The following is a 5,497-nucleotide window of genomic DNA, read 5'->3' on the forward strand; positions in this document are numbered from 1 at the left end:
TTAAAAGTCTTCGGTGTTGACATGATTATCATTTATATGGTCATTTTTTTTTTATAAATTTACAGGTTAAAAAAGTATGAATTACTCGAAATACTTAGGATTTTCTTAACCAAGGCATATATTACCTTAGCGGTATTTGGCACAACTTTATTGAATTTTGGGTACTCAATGGTCATCAGTTTATACTTGTTCGGCTTTTTAACTATTTTGATCTGAGCGTCACTGGTGAGTCTTATGTAGACGGAACGCGCATCTGGAGTATCAAATTATAAGCCTGTTGCCTTTGAATACTTATTATTTTTATCCTTTACTTTTAAGTTTATTTTTAATCATATACATATGACGTAGATCGGAATTTATACATTCCGCCATTGTGTTATTGTGCTGTGATCAATTTTGAATTATTGTATTTCATTTTTTATTATGTTGTTTGTCTTAATGCCATTTTTTTAAAATTTATTGCTGAAACAGTTATTTTGTTTTATTATTGATTAAGATTACACAGTACCACAGTTTTTGTCTTTTTTGAGTTTTTGTTTTGATCTATTACTCTTGTTTGTTTTGCTCATACTTTGTTGTCAATATAGTGAAATTCAATGCAACTGTCATACACGTGCGAAGTTTAGTAAGCTGTATGTCCAGGTTTAATCCACCATTTTCCACATTAGATAATGTCTGTACCAAGTCAGAAATATGACAGTTGTTTTCCATTCTTCCGATTTGTTTGAGCTTTTGAATTTGCCATTTTATGAAGGACTTTCCGTTTTGAATTTCCTTTGCAGTTCGTTATTTCTGTTATTTTTTAATTTTCTTTCATAAAAACACCACCTTCTAAGACTTGTCAACGAACTTGTACTAATATTTCAACTCCTTCAGGCAAACTTGATCTTACATAGGTTTTGATATTTTGCTTAGATAATGTCTTGTCATTTCGCAATTTAATTTCATTATATGCCTAACATTTTCTTTTTTCTCATTGACTAAAAGCATACGGAGTCTTCTTTGATAAAACATTATATTTACTTCGGGAAAAATCACGAGAGGTTAATATAAGATTTGGAACAGCTTACGTGTACCTTAATATAGATATTCCAAGACAACTTCAATGACGTAGGTTTATGACGTCAAGCAAATTCTTGTTTTTTCTTTTTTTTTCTTTTTTCTATCTTCTTCTTGTTTTCGGTGTGTTATTTGGTATATCATACTTTGAAAGCAGATAAAATATTAGTTAAAAACAAAAAGCAGTTATAAAAGTATCTTGAGCAAACAAATTGGATATTGAATAAAAAGTCAATAAAACATGTGACCTAGCTACTGAATTATACTATTTTAGACTATAAGCAACACGACGGATGCCACATGTGGATCTGCTTACACTTCTAGAGCACCTGAGATCACACCAAGGTTTCGATTGGGTTCGTGTTGCTTAGTGTTTAGTTTTCTATGTTGTGACTTCTGTGCTGTTGTCAAATGGTTGTTTGTCTTTTAATTTCTTAGCCATGGCGTTGTCAGGTTATTTTCAATCTATGAGTTTGACTGTCCCTCTGGTATCTTTTGGCCAATTATTTGTTGACTCTTGATTTCAGTGGATACAATGATTTATCAAACCCAGAGATATGACATTCGACCTCGGTCGTTGGCCTCGGTGAATATCATATATCTGTGGTTGATTAGATACTTTTTGAGTGATATCTGCTTTAAATATATTTTTTTCAAACAGCTCCCAAAGCCTTTGAAATTGTAGACTGTACTGACCATTCAATAACAGTTGAATGGAACATTCATGACTTAGAGAACTGCCTGGAATATGAGCTCGTTTATCGAAGGGAAGGCTCAGATGAATGGAAAAACAGATTTCTTTCTGAGAAAGATGTTACTGCAAATGACAATGGACGTTATGTGTACAAACTTCAAAATTTATCATCTGATTCAAGTTATGAACTGAAACTGTATTCTGTTGATATTCATCAAGTCAAAAGCCAACCCTCGCGGCTTCAGACGAGGAAGACACTAAAAATCGGTGAGCGAACATTTTATTATACTTTTCTCTTATGTATTCTCTCATCTTGTATTATCTGATCGAACAAATGTCACGATGTCACCAATGTAAATACTGTATTTTGCTGTTATATATGTATTTTGATTGTTTGATAACAAACTGATAGTATCCATATTGCGTGTATATCGAAAATGTAATGCAGTGTTATGGTCTGTACAAACACGTTTCATTTCCTAACTGTTTAATGTTTCTGTCAGTCTCTTAGTTCGTTTAAAAATGATATTATTTTCAAATGTTTACCCAAACGAAATTTTTTTTTGAAGATCGGCATAATATTGCTTATTCAAATAAATCTAAAATATGAAATTGTCTTTCTTCTTTTGAATTCTCAGTTCTGCATTCATATTTTTTTTTAAATGTAATACTATTACAATTGTAATTTTAACTGTTTGATTGTTACTTTTGCAATTATATCATGGGTTGCATACTGCATGCTAACTGTACAATTCATGAATCTTAAAATTTTACATATCACGAAAAAGTAAAAAAAACCAAAACAAACCGAACTTCGAGGAAAAATCAAAACGAACAGTCCCTAATCAAATGTCAAAATCAAAAGTTCAAACACATATCCAAGTTAATAAGCATTCACCACGAAAAGACGAATCGAATTTTAAACTTCTAGTTCAGAATGTAAGTAATGCAACGCAATAAATTTTGTAATATCTTTTTTGAAATCAATGTAAAATTATCAGTTATTGTATGTAAATATTTTCTCATGACCTCTGAAATAAGGTTGGGAAATGTTTCAAAGTCATTGGTAGAAAATGGGTTGCACGGAATGATCAAAGGAATTATGTTACAAAATTTACTTGTTATAAACTGTGTCAGTTTTGTTGTCCGCTATCATTTGTATTGATTTTTATAGTATTCAGTTTTTCACTTGCTTTTTGTCACAAATCTACGTTCTGTCATGTTTGGTTGCAGTAAGGACAGCTTCATTTATTATGATGGTAGCTAATGTTGACATTAAATCTTCAATTTTTGTCAGTCGCATTTGCAGTGTGGTATACTTGTAGAAACTGGTATATTGTTGAAAAACTAATGTTCACCACTAAATACATTTTTTTGTCATTTATTTCCTATTCAAGTATACTCCACATGTCCTTTATTTAAACAATAGGTTCATCATAGTCAACTAACAAACAAAAATGTCAGGTTAATCTTCACCTGCTTTACATGCATTATAAGTTATCGCATTAAACAGTGAACTGTAAACATAAGTGTGATTTATTTTATTTTGTTGTTTATTGGTTCTCATATACTTTCATTCGTTCTTTTATAGACAGTATATTAGTTGACGAAACATTTCATTGATATCAATGCATTTTAGCTCTACCACAAGTTATAAAACAACTACCCGAAGATGATCGAGTCAGATATATTAAGCTTATGGAAGATTCAGCAACCGAACGGCGGTATTTTACAAGAATTATGATAGTTGGGAAGGAAGGGGTCGGGAAGACATGTTTATTGCGGAGATTATTAAACGAAAGTATTGAGGATGTAAACAGTACAGATGGTGTTGACATTGTTGTTCGTCAATGCAAAATTAACATACATGACGGTGAATGGACAATTGAAAAAGGTAGAAAAAGAACTTGGCGATTATGAATTAGGCATTTGGTTACTGACTTCTGCTTATGATCTGTATGCTATTTTAAAATTTTTTAAGAGTAAAATAATAATGCAAATTTATTGCTAGTATTGATCAAATAATTACTATCTTTCTGTTTTAAAACAATAGATACTTTTGAAGGCAGATGTGGTTCAAGTATTTGTAAATAATTGTCTTCCAAAACGCAAATAAAGAATAATCATACCGATAGTATTTACTTAAAATTTAAGATCATTAGAATTGTAACCTAACGGGAGGAGGCCTCCGGGTGCGGGAATTCTCTACATTGAAGACCTGTTAGTGACCTTCTGCTGTTGTGTTTTTTTCTATGGTCGGGTTGTTGCCTCTTTGACACATTCCCCATTTCCATTCTCAATTTTATTTGCTAGCCAAAAGGAAAATCAACTTCACACTACTCTTTACAGGATGAAGGAATGAACTCTTTGTCTGGAGGACTTCCGCGTGTTTGCCATTTGTAAATATAATCCGCGGATAAACATTGGTTCAACATATGAGATTCATGGTTATGATTAGTATTTCTTCGTAAAAATTGACTGATTTATATTTCTTTATCACACATTTAAAGAAAGGTTTAAATGTTTCACCAGGCGTGTAAAATTTGTCTAGTCTTCTGTCAAGTAAACATAAACTTTGGGATTCTTTTAAACAAATATAAAGCTGAATTAGTTCTTTCATACTATAAGAAAGTATTCCCCATTTCCATTGGCAATTGTATTAAGTCAAGATTTGACGTAACAATATTCACCCTTTTTACGGTTCATAACATTGTATATACTAAAAATAGAAAAAAAAACTTTTCACCAGAGACCAAATGGCAAATGTTCTAGACGATAACAACTATGGATCACTGTACGCGTAACAGTGGGCAAATCTAATAGCGCATATAGTAAGGTATTAAAAGCCCCGAAATGGCAAATGTCAAACAATTCAAACGAGAAAACTAACATCCTGAAACAAAACATGAAACAAAACACAAAATTGACCTTTATTTTGAAGAAAAGTGAACAGTGACTTTATGCGAATCTTCAAAATGTAAAAAACACTTATTTGTTTGTTTTCAGATATAACTGATGATAACGTACACCGAATGCAGAAAGCATTGGCACAAATCCAGAGCAAAGAAAATGAAAAACATGAAAAATTCAATACTTGTCATGCAATTGCATCTAATAATGGATCGGGTATGGATGTTCAAGATGGAAATCAAAATAATACAATTAATAATGTAGATACGACAGATGAAAGCAACCCCAACGTCCATAAAGTGTCTACCGATGCAAATGACACCAACAATACAATGACTAATGTAGATACGACAGATGAAAGCAATACAAACGTTCATAAAGTGTCTACTGATGCAGATGACACCAACAATACAATTGATAATGAATTTACAACAGATAAAAGCAATCCTAACGTTCATAAAGTGTCAACCGATGCAAGTGACACCAAAAATACTATTGAAACATCAGTGGAAATTAATATGAAGGTAAACGAGAGTGAAGTTAATGTAAAAGACAATGAATATGAAAATATTACTAACACAGATGCCGATTCTACAAAAAGTGAAAATGAAGATAATTTATCATCCCTGGAAATGCCACAAGATTTAATGTCTCAAATATTTACTTCAACGTCAACTTCAAGTATTCCTTCGAACGATTATGCATTATGTGGATTATGGGACTTTGCAGGACAAAAGGATTTCTATGCGACACATCAAGTCTTTCTGACAAGTACTGCTATCTACCTGGTGGTTGCCGATATGGAAACTGACATTTGGAAAGAAACGGAAGACG

The 5,497-nt window shown here is 31.9% G+C and overlaps 1 long non-coding RNA gene across 1 annotated transcript; it reads left to right on the forward strand.

The window, feature by feature from the left end:
- The first annotated feature begins 1,726 nt into the window (after positions 1 to 1,726).
- Positions 1,727 to 4,988, forward strand: LOC143051430 (uncharacterized). Its single transcript, XR_012970765.1, has 3 exons — positions 1,727 to 2,020; positions 3,393 to 3,647; positions 4,760 to 4,988. It is a non-coding gene; the product is annotated as an uncharacterized LOC143051430 (long non-coding RNA).
- Positions 4,989 to 5,497: the final 509 nt, after the last annotated feature.

Source organism: Mytilus galloprovincialis, chromosome 11 (genome assembly GCF_965363235.1).
Source record: "Mytilus galloprovincialis chromosome 11, xbMytGall1.hap1.1, whole genome shotgun sequence".
NCBI lineage: Eukaryota > Metazoa > Mollusca > Bivalvia > Mytilida > Mytilidae > Mytilus > Mytilus galloprovincialis.